The sequence below is a fragment of the Chanodichthys erythropterus genome, chromosome 6, assembly GCF_024489055.1.
Source record: "Chanodichthys erythropterus isolate Z2021 chromosome 6, ASM2448905v1, whole genome shotgun sequence".
NCBI classification, from domain to species: domain Eukaryota; kingdom Metazoa; phylum Chordata; class Actinopteri; order Cypriniformes; family Xenocyprididae; genus Chanodichthys; species Chanodichthys erythropterus.
In genome coordinates, this window is record NC_090226.1 from 26,882,004 (window position 1) to 26,903,479 (window position 21,476).

A 21,476-nucleotide genomic window follows, 5' to 3' on the forward strand; every position below is an offset into this window, starting at 1 on the left:
ATATCTCTTGTCGCACAAAAAACAACTGTAACTCCACATAATTCAAATTATGTTCAAAAGCAAGCAAATTCATGCACGTGAAGTCAATGGATAGCTAGTTAAAAACATTAATTCTCTTTCCTCTGTTTCATTATGACATTCAAACAAAAAATAAACAAATCTACCTTCCTCAAGTATGACATCATTACTGAATTCACCATGAGGAATAGTCTTTCCATGTATGGATGGAGAGGAGAGGCTGCTTTCTCCACACAGGATGAACAGAGCCAAAAATCCCTGACCTCAACTACTCTGCTTAAAGTCTTCTGAAGTCATAGCAAGGCTCAACGCTAAGGACTTTTTGCTGACTTGCACTGCAAATAATTTCACTAGCCTTACCAAAATAAAATGTATATAAATAAAAAAAATAAAATAGAAAGTTGTTGTTTTGACCCATGTAACATTGGATTCTGATCAATAAGCCACCAACATTTTAGAAAGCAGTGAAATTTCACAATTTTCGATTGATCCAAATTTCGATACCACAGCAAACTGCTAGCCTAACTAATATAAAAGTTCAAACAGTAACACTTTTCAATAAGGTTCATTAGTTAAACATTTATTAATGTATTAACTAACATGAACTAACCATTAGCAAAACATTTGTTACTGTATTTACTAATCTTCGTTAATGATAGTTAGTGAAAATACAGTTGTTCATTGTTTGATTGTTTGTTCATGTTAGATCACAGTGCATTAACAAATGTTAACAAGATTTTAATAATGTATTAGTAAATGTTAAAATTAGCATTAGTAACAAAGATTAATAAATGCTATAAGTGCAGTTCTTTATTAGTTCATGTTAACTAATGTAGTTAGCTAATGAACCTTACTGTAAAGTGTTACCCAAAATTGTATGTATATTACATTTGATAATTTATCTGAACCAATTATTATTGCCTCATTGTTATTATACCCATGTATTTTAAATCATTTTAATGATTGTTCACTTATAGGTCCATTTTTCTTACCCAAAAAAAAAAAAAAAGTATCAGATTACAATAATTTTAAGTGACAGTCCTATAGTAGGGATGGGCATTTTTCCAAAATATTGTATTCGAATATTTGGGCTCGTAAAAAACGAATATTCAAATATTCGTTTATTTAAATGAGGTTAACAAAAAGGCCGTTATTGTTTTATGTTAATCAAGATTTTGTAACCATTTCTGAACAAGCTTACGATTAGGCAATACACAACAAGCTTACATTATATCTTAAGGTTTTCTTTTAGTTTAAAGCATTAAACAATGCGTACACAGAAAATATTAAGAACAAAAGCATTTAAGCTCAAGCAGCGCGAGCGGGAAAAATACTAATAAAGCAGACAGCGGCAGTTATTGTACAAAAAATAACGTACATAATACCCTCGAGTCAGTAGCCTATATGGTTATCGTGTTTATAATTTTTCACATGTTCATGTTGACAAAAACAACAATAATATCCACATGCTCGGGTGAGAAAACGAGCTGCGCTGACATAAGTTGCAGAGACAAAGTTAACAATAATACATAACGGTGTGCTAAGATGAGTTTCTAACAGTAGCACCTTGTTTTCTGTTCGTAAATATGTTTCCTTTAAGTTTTGTCGAGGGAGACATATGTCTCAAAATCATTTTGCTATCAGATCATCTCGGCTCACTCTGGGAAAACTTACAGCTGAGCTTACCTGTCGTGAATGCAGTGATGGACAGCCGTCTTTCCTCTCTGGTGTTTAGATTTAATGTGCTTTCTCAATATGGTGGTGATATTATGATAACTCAGTCATTCATTTGATCAAAAGTATTTCCATTGTGTAAGATCATTTTCATCCAAGTAATTCCAAACTGCGCAAGACAGACGACAACATTATGTGACAATCAAATGAAATAAACTTGTTAAACATGCTCCACAGCGCCACCCGGTGCATTTAGTTATAACTGCGAGTTTTAGTGCTTAGGATTTATCATGGATTCACTGTATTTACGGCCAGCAAAGCAACATAGTAAAATTCGAATGGTATTTTTATTTTTCGAATATTACAGAACAAATATTTGAATATTTGTGCACACCCCATCCTATAGGATCATGGCCTCCAAAGTCAAGCACAAAATATTATTGTTCCAGTGTCTTGGACAAGCTGCAAGCTAGTACAAGATTTGGGTCGACAGACCAAGCCTTCCACCATTGAGACTCCCTATCAGCCTATTCGAATTTTAAACAATTTTGAATTTTGTCACATTGAATAACGTGTCAAAAGTAAGAGTTATGATATAATCATACATAATTATTTCTCTCATGTTATTCAGGGATCAAAAAACGTTTTGCTTAGAGATGCACCGATCGACCGGCCAGGGATCGGAATCAGACAATTTCCCGCATGATCGGCCCGGACTGGTGACCGACCAGTCAGTCTCGCATCTTTCCGATTTCGAGACGATCAGTTTTGTTGCCAGCGGCACAGGCAATAATGTACGTCAGTTGCGCCACAGACTATAGATCAGTGGACTCAAACTGCCGGCCCGCGGGCCAATTACGGCCCGCCCTCCCCCTCTACCCGGCCCGCAACTGATCTAAAAAATAAAACATAATCCGGCCCGCTAAATTATTATTATTTAGTTGCTACCTGTCTGATATGCAAAGAAAAAGTCACCGTTGTAAGGGGCATTCACATATCGCGTCACACAAGCGGCCTGGCCACATTCTTCTTTCCAATGCGCGTTCGCTCCAGTGGCGTCTGTCGTTGCTATGCAACCATGAGCTGCGCTCTCAACCGTGTCGTATGGGAAGCCAAACACACCAAAAGTGGTACGAGGCAGCGGGGTGTTACAAAGCTCGCGCCGCGCTGACATGTCATCTGCGCGGATCAATGGACCGAGCCGCGCGACCGACTCGTCATCGCAGCGCGGACGAGTTTTCTAGCGCCACCCAATGGGCAGCGCGGCGCGAGCTAATCTCATCCAATAGTATCCAGCTGCAGACCCGCAGCACCACAGTTTCAGAACCGCAGTTTCATGATGTCTACAGTATTTAACAACAATACTTTTAAATAAAGTCATTTTTCTGTTCATATCGGCCTAACATGCATAAGATTTCATGATGTACAAAGAGCAAAATTTTTAAACAGCCTATATGCTTAATGTCAATGAATGGATACAAACACAGTCGTGTATAGGCTACTGCGAGAATAGGCTACAACTACGCCGTTTTTATTTTTAAATTATTTTCTCCACGTTTTAAATAGGCTAATACAATGACACAGAGTTTGAGAATATTTATTTATTATTATTTTTATTAATTCAAACATATATTAATACATGTGTAACATTTGACTGTATATTTGATCGTATTATTTCCTTCATGTTCAAATTGTTACACATAATACTTACATTATGTAACGTAGGCTATTTAATGTCAAATAAAAATAACCATTTAAAAAAAAGCCTTGAACATGTAAAACATGTGTTGAAAACAAATAGGATATAAAACATTTCTAAAATAATAGGATTAAAACATATTTAAACTGCTGATAAAATAAAAACAAGCAAAAAACAAATAATCATCTTAAAACACTTAAAGATTACAAACCCATATCATGGCATTTCTGCAGAAAACCCTGTCTTTTCATCCCTGAAAACAAAATGAATAAGTTTTATTAATATTTATTTAATATTAACACGATACATATCTTTGACAAATGCAAAAAAATCTTTAATGATAAAATGTAAATGATTCAATAGCCTAGCAGACACTTAGTAATACAAATATTAAGTAATATAAATATATAAATATAAATTCGCTCACCACATCATGATAGAAATATCATACACTCACCATATACACCTTCTGATGTCTCATTGGCTTAAATGCATGTTTCACTTGTTCAAGGATTTGGAATGATTAAATACATGTAGGCTTATATTTTGACATTAAATGCCCTTAAATGCCTCTGTGTCTTTATACTATTTGTCAGAAGTTCACAACATGAACATAAGGAAATAATATCACATACAGTCAAGGGAGACATTTTACTATATGGTTACACATTTATTAATATATTTTCAAAATTATTTGGTTAAAAGTATATTTGTTCACAGTTTATACAAATTAGTTCATGCCTTAACAAAACATAGTTTTGCAAAACATTGCATTATCGATTAACTTGGTAATTAAAACTCCTCTTTGTACATCATGATATCTTATGCATGTTAGGCCTATATGAACAGAAAAATGACTATTTAAAAGTATTGTTGTTAAATACTGTAGACATCATGAAACTGCGGTTCTGAAACTGTGGTGCTGCGGGTCTGCAGCTGGATACTATTGGATGAGATTAGCTCGCGCCGCGCTGCCCATTGGGTGGCGCTAGAAAACTCGTCCGCGCTGCGCTGACGAGTCGGTCGCGCGGCTCGGTCCATTGATTCGCGCAAATGACATGTCAGCGCGGCGCGAGCTTTGTAACACCCCGCTGCCTCGTACCACTTTTGGTGTGTTTGGCTTCCCATAGTCCCATGCCTAATTTACAGTAAAAGCACTCGACTTTAAGTCACGAGCGTCGATTTAAACCACCGAAACGCGTCCGATGCAACTATTATGCTGTGTTCACACCAAACGCGAATAGAGCGTCTGGCGCGAATGATTTCAATGTTAAGTCAATGTATAGAGGTCTCGCAGCGCGAATAGGCGTTTAGCGCGGCGCGGAAGACGCGAATTCGCCTCATTCGCGCGTAGTTCAATTCGCGTCTGACGCCCGAGTTGAAAAATTTGAACTTTGGCGTAAATTCGCGCCGCGTTAACCAATCAGGAGCCTGCTTGCTGCTGTGGCGGCAGGCCCGCCTGGAGTCACTCATTCAAAATGTATGGGGGCGGATTCGTGCCATTGATTACCAACCAAAGGAAACAGTCGTGTACTTTTTACGTGTGAGAAGGAGCACGTCGCAACACAGACGCGTGAGACCAACGCCGGAGAATGAGCACGTCGCAACACAGACGCGTGAGACTAACGCCGGAGAATGAGCACGTCGCATCACAGACGCGTGAGACCAACGCCGGAGAAGGAGCACGTCGCAACACAGACGCGTGAGACCAACGCCGGAGAAGGAGCACGTCGCAACACAGACGCGTGAGACCAACGCCGGAGAATGAGCACGTCGCCACCACAATAAATTAATATCTTACCCTCATGTTTTTCCTATGTTTTCGTATTTTCTTTATCAATAACTTTTTTCTTTTACTTTCCTGTTCTGATGACACTGGATATACAAATGGTGTATTGCATGCACAGTTCTCTGTAGCCTACTGTTAAAAAAACCTAATAATTAAAAAATAATCATTAACTTTCTCTTTGAGATTAATGACTGTACCAAATTATACACCACCAAACTCGCAATTTTATGTTATGTTCACGATTATTAAGCCTACCAACTTCAAATTCAAGCACGTAAAATTTATAATTATAATCTATGCAACATAATACTCTGGGATGTCATTCTGAGCTTTTACTTTTGATAGCCTAGTGGTAAGATTTTTAATTAATACAGCTGACTATACAATGTGTGAATAGATCAGCTCACAATATCTGACTATATGCGATATTGTTTTCAGAAGATTAAGTCATTTTAATAGCCTATTATTTTCAAGAAATCAAATAGGCCTATAGCAAAATATAGGAAAATATTCTAATCACAAATTTCATAACAATGCAGGTTAATTTTTAAATGTTTTAACTAGGGCTGTCAGTAATGATTGTTTTGTTAATCATCTGCTAAATAATTTATTTATTTATATTTTTACATAATTTATAATTTATTTTTTACATATTTAGGCTATATATGTTTTGTAATTATTACTATTGCAAAGGGGGACTGATAAATGAAAGTGGGCAAAAGAGGCACATTATTATCACTTTTCCAACATTATTCTTAAAAGTAATGTCAATTTTGTTTTCAGCAATAGCTTTAGGTTTATTGGCCTCGATGAGCGTGAGACTCCCGGCCTGAGATTGTGTCCCAGACGGAATTAAATAATTCGTGAATCTTTGTAAATATTCGTGGCTTATACAGCGGGAAAATGTACTGTTATGTAGTTCGGTTTTGCAGGGTCATTATAGTTAATTAATAACAAAAACTATTAAAACATTTATGCTAATCGAAATAAACATGAAATATAAGAAAATATAAATATTAGTTGAAAAAATTAAACTGAACGAAAATTATTGTTGCCTTGTCAATATCGTTTCTGTTTATTTCCCCCTGACTTTCAATTGACGCGATCATCTTTTCATTAACCGACAAGATTAAATTAAATTAATTAAACGAAATTAGAATTGATAAGTGTCTGTGATTAAAAAGTCCCAGGGGTTTAGTTTTAGCCTACTTGAACAAATAGCAAAATAAACAACAGAACATGAGGATGCATTAATCACGCATCTGCAGCGCTTCTGTGAACGGAAAAAAAGATTAAATTAGGCTATATAAGCCAATGGAATAAATAGCCAATATCTATGCGCATAACTTAACATAGCCTATTAAAAAAATGAAAGGGGGAAGAATGCGACAATAGACTAGACTCTGTGAACTTCTTAAATGAACCGAAACTCATATAAAGGAAACCGAGACGGCAGGAAATTCTTTGTTTATTTTACAAGCAAAGTTTTCTTTTTAATTTTTGAGTGTAAACTAATACGCCTATTAAAACCTTCACAGATTCGAATGGTGTTGCATGTGTGTCTCTCTCAAGTTATTACACCATAAATGTCTGATTATTTTAAGATGTTTCCGCTTTTATAAGAAAATTCAAGTGAACGCGTCGGCGCCTCATCACGCGGACACAAAACATATCAGTTTTGACATCGCAGTTGTTAACTGTCATAATAACATACATTCAACCAAACATATAAAAGGTTATACTGCTAATTTTAAGTAGTCTGTGTAAAAGCGTTTAAATAATAAATATAGTTTGGATTTGTGCCAAATTAGAGAGGTAGGTTATAACGCAGGTTTCTGTTTCAGTTTAGCTTTAAATGAATTCGTTTTGGCTTAACGTTTATATAATATTTTTTCATAACTAAAATAGCTATGTAGTGGTTAATAAAATAATGCAAGAACGCAAATGGTTCTGCCACAAACTCAACTGGAACTGAACATGGGTTAAAGGGATATAGATGTTTATGTTGTCCCAAACACGTATTTCTTTTTCTTTCTTCTCTGGAAAATAAAAATTAAAAATAGACTTATGGAACACTTTCCCTCTAAAATATGATACTAGTAACAGTTCTATTTAGAACCGCATCGCCCTCATGAATAACCCCTTTGTATGCATTACTTTATTCCTGCTTTTTTGTTTTTCAAAGCTGTAACTGACATAGCCACCTCATTAATGGTTTTCTGGAGCTCAACCATCAAACTACACAGTTTCGGCTTCTGCTATTGCTACAAGCTGAAGAACCATAATTTGGTACCGTTTAAAACCATTTTTCTTTAGAGTGAAGGGAGGAATGCATTTTCTCCAAGTGATAGACTTGATTTTGTTATTTTTAAAGCAATAGCCTACTTACTACTAATATTTATTGAAATCACTGCCTGTTAAATAAAACTTTACTAAATTAATAATAAATAATTATAAATAATGAAAAAAATACAAAAATATGGAAAAATGCAGGTAAGTTAACACATCTCATCATTTATATGATTTAAAATTAATCATATTAAAATATATATTTTTCCACCATCAAATAGGCTATTACTGTTTCACATTTCACAAACTTACATGTAAATGAAATATACTGTCAATACACAAGTTACACAAATTATCTAGATAAATAAATGCATTTATTTCTATTCAAAGGGATAGAAAACAAATTAATAATATAGGTCTAAAATGATACCTTATCTTATAGCTCCATCTAGTGGACAAGGTTAATATCCAAGCCTTCAGGTTGCAGATGAAATTGCTGATGATTTAGAGCAGTGGTTATAATACCAAAAACAAAATTATAATAGTTCAGGGTGAGAACAGCAAATTCTAAACCAGGAGTTCTCAGCTGAATAGGGTTGGAGCTAAACTCTGCAGTAAAGTGGACCTTAAAGAGCTGACAACCCCTGGTTTAGAATTTGCTGTTCTCCTGAGCATCAGAAATTCATACATCTATTATAACTGCTCCTCTTTTTGGTCAGAAGTTACCATGTTAGTATTCCTTCGTTGTAACAAATGTAATAATAATAATATAATAATAAGAAGAATCCTTTCTACCATCATCTTTTTACTGTTTATACTTTTTGTAACTTCTTATTTTCCCAAATAGACAAACTATATCCATGAAACCAAGAATGTTTTCTAGGAATAACTTGTTCTCCACCTCATGTTGAAGAAAATGTTAAATGACAAAGAAAATTCAGGCAAGATCACGAAAGAACAAAAAAAGATATAGACAAATTGAGCATAAGCTTTTAGGGCTATGGCATCCAAGTTAAAATAATGCCTTTAAATTTTCAAAACATGCTTAATTTGTTCACTTCAACACTAACGTAACAGCCAATACACACAAAGACACACAGACACACACACACACACTCATAATACATTAAATAAATTTAGAATTCATATGCACTGTTGCCACTAGTTAGTTAACTAATTATTGTAAAAACAATAGTCTATAACAAATAGCCTACATCTACTAATGGAAATTTTTAAATGCGTTTAAAGGCGTCATATGATGCGACGTATGATGATCAGGCGTCATATGATAAGACGTATGATGATCAGGCGTCATAAGATGCGACGTACATATTTCAGACGTACCAATCACACGTCATTTTTTAATGTAAATTTCTCACGTACGCCGCCGTCACGTCGCTATGGCGTTCGGACGAGCTCATTTATGAGGTGTCGTTTCTCTATTTACGATGCTAACTAAGCAATCAGTCGTGTCGATCGTCGCGTACCTTGCCGTGAGCAGAAGCCGTGACCAATGACGTGTGATAAGAAGCGTGACACTTTCGTCGCCCCTCTTCTCGCCTGAGAAACCGTGTGAGAAGCTACGTGACGTCTGCGCCGTGACGTCTGAAGTAAGTTTTGCCAGTTGTTATTTTGTAAATTGTCTGAAGTTCTTTAAATTAGTGTTTTTGCTTTGTTTTGAGCAAAAAGAAAACACATTTAACGCACCTCAAAATCGCTGAATATTTCTCCATTCCTAATTTTGTTTAAATATGTTGACGAAAACATGACCTAACGTACACTATTAGCCAATCAACTGACATTAAAAGATGTGCTATTGCTTAACTTGAAAATGCCTGGGCTTAATGTCCTACAGTGACAACCAGAGACAACTAATCAACACATTTCTCCTGTCATAAACACTACTGCTAAGATAATGACAGCATTATCCAAGTAAAACATATTGTTACAGAGTTTTGTCCCCCATAGAAATCCATTTATAAAACAAAACAAATCAAAAAAAAAAAAAAAAAAAAAAAAAATGCATGATGCATTAAAGACAGTTAAATTAAAAGACCAAATTCGAAATTAAAAGATTAATTCAGAGTGCAAGCTATGGCCTATTATCAAACACTTTAATCATGTATTTTAATAGAAATTATAATATTGTAAGCTATATACCGGAAAAAAGAAATGCACATGCAGAACAAACTGTCATAGGCTATTAGTTAAGACAGCATATAAAAATAATTATTCTTGGGATAAGCATTTCTCATATGTCAATGTACAGTAAAACTATATTGTCAGAACATGGTTAAAGAAATTTAATGGTTATAGTTCAAAAGTATAAGTATGGAAACAGATAAGCTTAAAAATAAGGAAAATAAGCTTAAAATATTCCTTATCCTGTGGCTCCCTCTATTGGACAACATTTTCAGGCGAACCTCTTTCAGATGAAGTGCTGATCGTTAAGAAATTGCTTAGCTTCCCGAGCATCAATAACTGTATTTGGCTTCGATGAGTCTGAGACTCCCGGCCTGAGATTGTGTCCCAGACGGCAATAAATAGTTCGTGAATTTGTAAATATTCATGGCTTAAACAGCTGGAAAATTGACTGTACTGCAGTTGTGGATGTTTTTCCCAGGCAGGGTTATTATAGTTAACTAAGAAAAAATAAAACTAGCTATTAAACATTTATGCTAATCGAAATAAACCTGAATATAAGAAAAAAAAATATTAGTTAAAAAAAAAAAACTTAAACTAAACGAAAACTAAATGTTGCCTTTGTCATTTCGTTTCCTCCCCTGACTTTCAACCGACGAGATCATTATCTTTTCATTAACCGACAAGGTAAAATTAGAATTAAACGAAATTACAATGAATACGTGTCTGTGACCCATTAATAAAATCCCAGGGGTTTAATTAGTTTTAGCCTACATGAACAAATAGCAGAATAAACAACAGAACATGAGGATTCATCATCATCATCGGGCAGCAGCACTTCTGAATGGAGAAATCCTATAAAAGGAATAAATAACCTCTGCGCGAAGTTTATTTCACCTAAATAATAAACATATTAACAAAATGAAAGGAACAAACTGCGACAAGTTATTTGAGTTTCGGTTCATTTTTGAGAAGTCCACAGAAAGGAAATTCTTTTTGCTTTCTTTATTTTACAGGCATTTTTTTTTTCTTGTGAAATAATAGGCCTATTTAACCCTTCACAGATTCGAAATGTTACATAAATGTGACCATAAATGTCTGAGTATTTTATTTTTTTCCCGCTTTTATAAGAAAATGTAAGTGATCGCGTCGGCGCCTCACGCACAAACAACATTATTTATTTTTTTATGACTGAGCACTGTTCTTAATTCACTTACCCAGCGACATCACCTAAAATATAACTAAAGCTTAAATATAATAATTCAATTTATTGCATTAGACAAATCGAATGCAAACACACACTGTTAAAAATTGCTGTTAATTTACGGCAAAAATTTTAACAGTATAATCCTGTTATATTAAAAAGCAGCGCATTACTGTTTTTTTACGGTTGGTGAAATGACGTACACAAATTTTAACAGCATTTTACCGTATTTATTCCACAAAGGAAAGAAAACAGTACTTAACAGTATTTTTGGAACTGAAAACTGCAGCGAACACATCTGGATTTTTATCCGTCTTTACACTGTGATTGAACCGGTGAGTGCACCTTTGCCTTGCTCCTTTTACACAAGATAGGCTACACGTTTGCAATTGCAAATAACTGTGCAAATAACTGTATAATTGTGGATGCTGAGCTTGTAACTGTTTTATACGTCCATTTCAGTGCCAAACCTGCCAACCGTGCAAACTGCGTCACAGAGTGGAGCTGAATTTCGGATTCATATATTTCCCGAGTACGAGGTGAGTTCACTATGTATACCTATACAAGTTTTTCAAATATGATATACTATAAACTCTTCTGCAAAGTAAGCCTTTAACATCATAGCAACAAAGTAATATCGATGTAAGTTATTTCTAACGCGCTGAAATTGTCATCTCGTTTGCTAATTTTAGCTTAAGATCTTTTCATTTATTGGATAATATAGCCTACATTTAGTTTATATTAGACAAAACGTTGATTTCGATAACGTTGTGCTTGCAAATTTGGGTAAGCTTGTTCTAATTTGTACATAACTGTATTATGAGGGGAGTTTTTCTTTTGTTGCTGTTTTGCTTCTTTAGCGTTGGGTGTATTTTGGATTACTTCGACCAAGGTTAGCTTGATAGAATAAGTTGCGCGTTACTACTCAGTAAGTTATTATGTTGATGGTTTGTATTGTAATGTTACTTTGCCCAGTACAGTAGGCTAAATGACATTTTATTTCAGTGGAGACTTTGTTGTTGTTGAGATTTTCGTGCCCAAAGACTGTCCAATTTGACTCGCTGTTGTTGTTTATGTTCTATCATGGTATTATTGTCCTAACAACTGAAATAGACATGCTCTTTCCTAATTTAAAAATTAAATGCATACATTACAGGCATTATTGTTAGTGTATTGAGTCTGTCCTCATCATTGTAACTGTGTCTTAGGCCTCTTCCACTACAGCTGATGTAGAAAGGACACTTGAACAACCTGCAACTCCTCGACTGATACTCCTTGGTATGTATAGAACTAGTCTATTTTATTACATAAGCCTCTAAGGGTGTTTTTTTTTTTCTTCTTTTTTTTTCTTTTGTATTTCAGCAAACATGGTAAATGCTTTTGTGCAACACTGAAAGGGACAGTTCACACAAAATAAATATGCTGCCATCTTTTACCCACACTCATGTCATTCCAAGCCCTCAAGACTTTTATTAATATTTGTTATGTTATGATTTTACTTGTGGCACATGACTAATTGTTAAAGGGTTAGTTCACCCAAAAATGAAAATTCTGTCAGTTATTACTTACCCTCATGCCATTTGACACCTGTAAGACCTTCGTTCATCTTCGGAACACAAATTAAGATATTTTAGTTGAAATCCGATGGCTCCATGAGGCCTTCATAGGGAGCAATGACATTTCCTCTCTCGAGACCCATTAATGTACTAAAAACATATTTAAATCAGTTCATGTGAGTACAGTGGTTCAATTTTAATATTATAAAGTGACGAGAATATTTTTGGTGCGCCAAAAAAACAAAATAACGACTTATTCAGTGATGGCTGATTTCAAAATCATAAATGAATCAAAGTGTCGAATCTGCAGTTCAGAGAACCAAAGTCACGTGATTTCAGCAGTTTGGCGGTTTGACACACAATCCAAACCATGATTCCGCACACTGATTCATTTATGCTCCGATGCTTCCTGAAGCAGTGTTTTGAAATCGGTCATCACTATATAAGTCGTTATTTTGTTTTTTTGGCGCACAAAAAATATTCTTGTCACTTTATAATATTAATATTGAACCACTGTACTCACATGAACTGATTTAAATATGTTTTTAGTACATTAATGGATCTTGACACACAGATTCACAATGATCTGATGCTTCCTGAAGCATTGTTTTGAAATTGACCATCACTAAATAAGTCGTTATTTTGTTTTTTTGCCGCACCAAAAATTTTTCATCGCTTTATAATATTAATATTGAACCACTGTACTTACATGAACTGATTTAAATATGTTTTTAGTACATTAATGGATCTTGAGAGAGGAAGTGTCATTGCTCCCTATGAAGGCCTCACGGAGCCATCGGATTTCAACTAAAATATCTTAATTTGTGCTCCGAAGATCAACAAAGGTCTTACGGGTGTGAAACGACATGAGGGTGAGTAATTAATGACAGAATTTTCATTTTTGGGTGAACTTACCGTTTAAGTAATATGTCATTGTGGTTATGGGTTTTGAATTAATTTTGAATTAGTTAATAGTCATGTGCCTCAACAAGTAAAGTCATAACATGATACCTTTGTAAATCATTAGCTAAAGATTATTTAAAGCAGACAACTGGAAGTTGAAATGCATGGCTTTGACCGATTGTGGTAATTAACACGTTCATTTACATTATTAGTTAATATAATATGCTATTAGGGAATTAATATATTATGACACATTTAACTAATAACAATATAATGATTACTTAATCTATTAATCATATAGAAACTTTATTAGTTGCTGATGCAGTAATCATTAATTAATGGTTTAGTTCTTCATAAGTCATACATTAACTTGATTATTTGTGCATTAGTTAAGCATGAATTAATGCATATTACCCGTATTGTAAAGTGTTACCTTAATTTCTATTCACATTCTCGTTATGTAAACTTTTACCCACACTAATTCTGAATGTATGCATTTGTTTTTCAGACACTTCATTGGAATAAATCCTGAAAAAGGCACCAAGGGTGGACAAGACTTATCACACTCGGGTTGCCAGTCTACTTAAGAAGCTAATGGACTTAAAGCGTTAGTTCACCCAAAAATGAAAATTTTGTCATTTATTACTTACACTCATGTCGTTTCACACCCGTAAGACCTTCATTAATCTTCAGAACACAAATTAGGGTATTTTTGTTCAAATCCAATGGCTCCTTGAGGCCTACGTAGGGAGTAATAACACTTCCTCTGTCTAGATCCATAATGTACTAAAAACACATCGAAATCAGTTCAATATTAATATTATAAACCGACAAGAATATTTTGGTGCGGCAAAAAAACAAAATAATGACTTATATAGTGATGACCGATTTCAAAACACTGCTTCGTGAAGCATCGGAGCATTATGAATCAGTCTATCGAATCATGAATCAGATCGCAGTTCAAACCCGACAAATGGCTGGAATCACATGACTTTGGCACTCCGAACTGCAGATTCGACACACAGATTCACAATGATCTGATGCTTCCTGAAGCATTGTTTTGAAATTGACCATCACTAAATAAGTCGTTATTTTGTTTTTTTGCCGCACCAAAAATTTCTCATCGCTTTATAATATTAATATTGAACCACTGTACTCACATGAACTGATTTAAATGTTTTTAGTACATTAATGGATCTTGAGAGAGGAAATGTCATTGCTCCCTATGAAGGCCTCACGGAGCCATCGGATTTCAATGATAACCGTAGACCTCTTTAAGTCATTGGATTTCAACTAAAATATCTTAATTTGTGTTCTGAAGATGAATGAAGGTCTTACGGGTGTGGAACGGCATGGGGGTAAGTAATTTTGAGAATATTTTGTGATTTAAAGTGGCTTTATTTTTCAAGTTTTTCAAAGTTTTAATAAAGCACATTTTGAAGTTACTCTGCATTGTGTTAAATTTGTAATGTTTCAAAGGATATATTTGTACATTGTATTATGGTTTTAAAGCAAGACGTCTAAGGGGTAATTAATAAAATCAAAGAAATATCTAGAAAAATAGTTACACCTTTTTTTCTTAGCAGTCCATTTCTCAATATAATAACATTTGTAGCTTACAGTTAAAAAGTGCAAATAAACATTAATTAACTGTTAATACTTTTGACAGTAATTTACTGTTAATGTAGAAAATAACAGCTTTATGCTGTATTTACAAAAACAGTAACAAACTGTAAATTTCAACAACAGCAAGACACTGTTAATTTAACAGTAACTTGCTGGCAACCGTGCTGCCAGTTACTTACTGTTTTTTAACAGGACAATTTTTAACAGTGCATGAACAAATAAATAAGTCTAGGCCTACTAATAATAATTAATGCAACACATCTCAAACGAGCGTGTATAACCATGAAATATATTTGTTTATTTCGTTGTGCTAACCTTAATGTTTTTTATGCCATTGCAGCACTTTTACATTATTTTTCTACGTAAACATGCGCTTAAAAAACAAAAAAACAAAAACCTGTTTGACCGTTGAGTTCGTCTCTGCTGTTTTATTTGTTTAGCTGCTTCAAGCCAAGCGCGCACTTGCAGTGTTACCATGGCCACTTATATGCATTTTTGGGCTTGTTATTATTATTATTATTATTAGCCTATTATTATTATTATTATTATTATTTTCCATATTAAGAGGTGAAAGCCTTAGTTCAGCTGGAATAGCGGTGTGTCCTTTAAACGGAGAAAAGTCAACAAATGCGGTGCTTGCGCAACAGAGGTGGCCGGAGGAATGACCAAGCTTCATTCAGAGAGACAGATTTATAATGCTTCCTACATTTATGAACATTTACACCTTAATTAAAGCTTCCTTTGGACAAAATAAGAATAAAGCTAAAATATTATTATCAATGTTATCCACATACATTATCCAGACGCTAGTCCACACGTATGTTATCCAGACGTTTATCCACACGTACGTTATCCAGACGTTTATCCACACGTACGTTATCCAGACGCAAAGTAAAAAATATACTTTCTCAACTACGTCGCCGCCATCGCTATGGCGTTCGGACGAGGTCAAAAATATGACGTTGCAACTTGCACTCGTCTCACTGAACGTCTCACTGACGTCTTAATTTTTTGCTATTAAATCCATTCATTTTAAGACGCAGACGAGGCGTAGACGTCACGCAGACGTCACGTAAATCACGTGTGGTATGGCGTTCGGACGAGGTCAAAAATATGACGTTGCAACTTGCACTCGTCTCACTGAACGTCTCACTGACGTCTTAATTTTTTGCTATTAAATCCATTCATTTTAAGACGCAGACGAGGCGTAGACGTCACGCAGACGTCACGTAAATCACGTGTGGCAGTGAAGTGTCGAGTCAGACGTTCACGCGTGATTCACGTGTAGCAGTGAAGTTATTTATTTATTTTTTCGCTAACACGTATCAGAACACGGTCCTCACACGGCTCAGTGCAGTGTGTGAGCCAATGCTATGGCATTCGGACGAGCTCATTAATATGACGTTGCAACATGCACTCGTCTCACTGAACGTGACGTCTGCGTCTGCCGAACGTGACGTCTGCGTCTGCCGAACGTGACGTCTGCGTCTGCCGAACGTGACGTCTGCGTCTGCCGAACGTGACGTCTGCGTCTGCCACATTACAGTTCGACTGCCTGGACGTGACGTCTACGTGACGTCTGCTTTGCTGCAAGGGTTTCCAGCACATTCCATACACTAATTAGAGCTTTATTATACCTATTCATTCTCTATTATTGTTTACACTTATCCTCAATTATGTTTAATTAGCAATTAAGTGCTTTTTACCTTTCTTATGTATAGCTTTTTATTCCAAAAAGTAAACATTTATACAAATGATATAAAAAATTCTGTATGCAATTGCTTCTTCCACATATCCACGACTTCGGTAAAGTTGGTTTTATATTCGCACATTCGCACATCCGTATTCAATAGCCTTGTTAATCACACTATATTGGACATTCAGTGGACATTCACAAGTAAATATGCCATTAAAACAATGCTTGCCTATTTTGATCGACTGTGAAAAAAATGTTGTAAGTTGACAATCGTTGGTTGTCAATATCATGTCGCTGCTTAAAATTTGCAAACATTAATTTATTGCACATTTATTGGAAAGTCTGAATTTATCAGAAGTCTGAATGTGCGAATATAAAACCAACTTTACCGAAGTATATCCACGGATGTTTTGAAGAAATCATAAAAAAGTTGTTCTAGCATGTATTCACCACTAGGAGTCTCTAGACCAACACCAAAAGAACGAATGTTTAAACACTGCTATATTATGGGCTAATTTTACTAAAATAAACAATATTTGCAATCTTTTATTTTGGAGTTGTAATATTTAGATTTATAGTTTCGCCAAAGTGATTGACAGGCGATCTGTTAGAATACTATAAAACATTTACACCTCAAAAGACAAAAGCGAGCACATTTTATTATTATTTTTTGTTTTTATTTATTTATTTTAATCAGTAGTGCACATTTATCTAGGGTAATTTTTTTTTTAATTAGTATGGTAAAATGCATGACATGTTTTTTTTTTTCTTTTTTCTCATCCATAAATATTATTTTATGCAAGTCGTGTTGATTTGTGAAGAAGGCTAAATTGATCAAACATATGCTCATTGCGCTTCCTGCGGCTGGCCGCTCATTGTTCCTTAAAAAAAAAACTTGATTTTAACAAACATAGAATGTTCCCAAAATATTTCTAAATTAACTAAAGAAACGAAAAGAAATTGACCACCTTGCCATTAAAAACAAAACTGAAATATTGTAATGGCTGCACATCAGCTGTGTTTGGGAAAGAGAGAGAGAAAGACAGACTCAGCTAAAATATAGTCTGATTATGGTTATGGCTAAAAATCCCAGAAAATATCGAGATATCATTTTTGTCTCTATCGGACACCTTTATATAGCCTATTCAATTAATCTTTTCTTGTTTGGTACACAATCCACTGATCATAAAGCTTAAAAAAACTTATCTTTTCTCAACGATATCTGGTTGTCCTGCATCTTCAATAAACAAGTTAAAGTTAGTCCATAATGCAGCTGCTAGAATTCTTTCCAGTAGTTTTTACTTCTATTCATGACTTCTTTGTTAACTTATCTGTTTTCTTTTCTTCTTGTGGCTACTGAAACTATTTATTTATTTACATACTTGTATGAGCACCCAATCATTTATTTCTGTTGTCGGATAAAATGAATTAAACATGGGCCAACGACGCCATCTATTGGTGAGCGAGTGCCAGCGTCGTTGTTTAGCTCTATTTTCATTTCACGCAACGATAAGGATCGAGGACACGACAAATAAATAAATAAACAAACAAATAAAATTGGTGAATCATTTATATAAGGTTTTATTTATTTATATATTGAAGAGGCGGGGTCTGGTTTATAGTGTTATTATAATATTGTTACAATTTAAAATAATGGTTTTCTATTTTAATATACTTTATATTTATTTCTGAGATGCAAAGCTGAGTTCTCAGCATCATACTCCAGTCGTCTTTGACGCATGATCCTTCAATGTCAACGTCGGAAAAAATCGTGCTGCTTAATATTTTTCTGTGATATTTTTACAGGATTGATTGATGAATACTGGCAGATTATTATTCAAAATATAGAAATCTTATCAATTTAACATTATTGCTGAATAAAAGCTAACATTTTCTTTTTAAAAAAGAAAGGAAAACATGATAAAATAATATTAGAATCCTAATTTATATTTTAAATGTAAAATATAAGAAGAGAGGTGCTTGAAAAACTGAACATTAATCAGGCATAATGCATTTTTCCATGTATTTTATTATTATTTACAGCAACAGTCTCAGATCTAGCAGCTGATTGCGATCGATGGGTTGGCCATCAAGCATGTAGGCTATATTAAAAATGTAAAAAGATAAAAAAAACAATAACCCCCAAATGTAAAAAATTTCAAAACGGATTTCATTAAACTAAACGACATGAGTATACCTAAGAGCAACACAAACTTCGCTTTTAGGCTTTATACTTTTTATGTTATCTTTATACTTTTACAATTTAAAAAAGTAAAAAAAAAAAAAAAGTCTAAATTGTTATATATTAATATATGTATATTTAATATGCACGTAATTAATGTATATTGAGTTTGCCAGGGAAAAGTTGCACTAAAAACTGACAAAAAAAATAAAAAAAAAGTCAGACGCAGACGTCACGTTACAATTCAGACTGAGATGTCACGTCCATTGAGAGCAGTGAATGAAGTGCAGGTAAATACTGCATTGGCTCACACACTGCACTGAGCCGTGTGAGGACCGTGTTCTGATACGTGTTAGCGAAAAAATAAATAAATAACTTCACTGCTACACGTGAATCACGCGTGAACGTCTGACTCGACACTTCACTGCCACACGTGATTTACGTGACGTCTGCGTGACGTCTACGCCTCGTCTGCGTCTTAAAATGAATGGATTTAATAGCAAAAAATTAAGACGTCAGTGAGACGTTCAGTGAGACGAGTGCAAGTTGCAACGTCATATTAATGAGCTCGTCCGAACGCCATACAATGCAGTATTTACCTGCACTTCATTCACTGCTCTCAATGGACGTGACATCTCAGTCTGAATTGTAACGTGACGTCTGCGTCTGACTTTTAAAAATTTTTTGTCAGTTTTTAGTGCAACTTTTCCCCGGCAAACTCAATATACATTAATTACGTGCATATTAAATATACATATATTAATATATAACAATTTAGACTTTTTTTTTTGTTTACTTTTTTAAATTGTAAAAGTATAAAGATAACATAAAAAGTATAAAGCCTAAAAGCGAAGTTTGTATTGCTCTTAGGTATACTCATGTCGTTTAGTTTAATGAAATCCGTTTTGAAATTTTTTACATTTGGGGGTTATTGTTTTTTTTATCTTTTTACATTTTTAATATAGCCTACATGCTTGATGGCCAACCCATCGATCGCAATCAGCTGCTAGATCTGAGACTGTTGCTGTAAATAATAATAAAATACATGGAAAAATGCATTATGCCTGATTAATGTTCAGTTTTTCAAGCACCTCTCTTCTTATATTTTACATTTAAAATATAAATTAGGATTCTAATATTATTTTATCATGTTTTCCTTTCTTTTTTAAAAAGAAAATGTTAGCTTTTATTCAGCAATAATGTTAAATTGATAAGATTTCTATATTTTGAATAATAATCTGCCAGTATTCATCAATCAATCCTGTAAAAATATCACAGAAAAATATTAAGCAGCACGATTTTTTCCGACGTTGACATTGAAGGATCATGCGTCAAAGACGACTGGAGTATGATGCTGAGAACTCAGCTTTGCATCTCAGAAATAAATATAAAGTATATTAAAATAGAAAACCACTATTTTAAATTGTAACAATATTATAATAACACTATAAACCAGACCCCGCCTCTTCAATATAAATAAATAAAACCTTATATAAATGATTCACCAATTTTATTTGTTTGTTTATTTATTTATTTGTCGTGTCCTCGATCCTAATCGTTGCGTGAAATGAAAATAGAGCTAAACAACGACGCTGGCACTCGCTCACCAATAGATGGCGTCGTTGGCCCATGTTTAATTCATTTTATCCGACAACAGAAATAAATGATTGGGTGCTCATACAAGTATGTAAATAAATAAATAGTTTCAGTAGCCACAAGAAGAAAAGAAAACAGATAAGTTAACAAAGAAGTCATGAATAGAAGTAAAAACTACTGGAAAGAATTCTAGCAGCTGCATTATGGACTAACTTTAACTTGTTTATTGAAGATGCAGGACAACCAGATATCGTTGAGAAAAGATAAGTTTTTTTAAGCTTTCTGATCAGTGGATTGTGTACCAAACAAGAAAAGATTAATTGAATAGGCTATATAAAGGTGTGCGATAGAGACAAAAATGATATCTCGATATTTTCTGGGATTTTTAGCCATAACCATAATCAGACTATATTTTAGCTGAGTCTGTCTTTCTCTCTCTCTTTCCCAAACACAGCTGATGTGCAGCCATTACAATATTTCAGTTTTGTTTTTAATGGCAAGGTGGTCAATTTCTTTTCGTTTCTTTAGTTAATTTAGAAATATTTTGGGAACATTCTATGTTTGTTAAAATCAAGTTTTTTTTTTTAAGGAACAACCGAGCGGCCAGCCGCAGGAAGCGCAATGAGCATATGTTTGATCAATTTAGCCTTCTTCACAAATCAACACGACTTGCATAAAATAATATTTATGGATGAGAAAAAAGAAAAAAGAAAAAAAAAAAACATGTCATGCATTTTACCATACTAATTAAAAAAAAAATTACCCTAGATAAATGTGCACTACTGATTAAAATAAATAAATAAATAAATAAATAAATAATAAAATGTGCTCGCTTTTGTCTTTTTGAGGTGTAAATGTTTTATAGTATTCTAACAGATCGCCTGTCAATCACTTTGGCGAAACTATAAATCTAAATATTACAACTCCAAAATAAAAGATTGCAAATATTGTTTATTTTAGTAAAATTAGCCCATAATATAGCAGTGTTTAAACATTCGTTCTTTTGGTGTTGGTCTAGAGACTCCTAGTGGTGAATACATGCTAGAACAACTTTTTTATGATTTCTTCAAAACATCCGTGGATATACTTCGGTAAAGTTGGT

The 21,476-nt window shown here is 34.1% G+C and overlaps 1 protein-coding gene across 7 annotated transcripts in view; it reads right to left on the bottom strand.

Moving 5' to 3' along the window:
- The window catches only part of rap1ab (RAP1A, member of RAS oncogene family b), a 134,567-nt gene that overhangs the window by 85,351 nt on the left and 27,740 nt on the right, over positions 1–21,476 (bottom strand). Inside the window, exon 1 of one of the 7 annotated variants that reach the window (XM_067388509.1) lies at positions 1,705–1,850. The exons of the other annotated variants lie outside the window; for them this stretch is intronic. The gene's annotated coding sequence lies outside the window, so the exon portion shown is untranslated. Of the gene's footprint in view, positions 1–1,704; positions 1,851–21,476 lie in introns of those variants that run through there. 7 annotated transcript variants of the gene reach the window in all.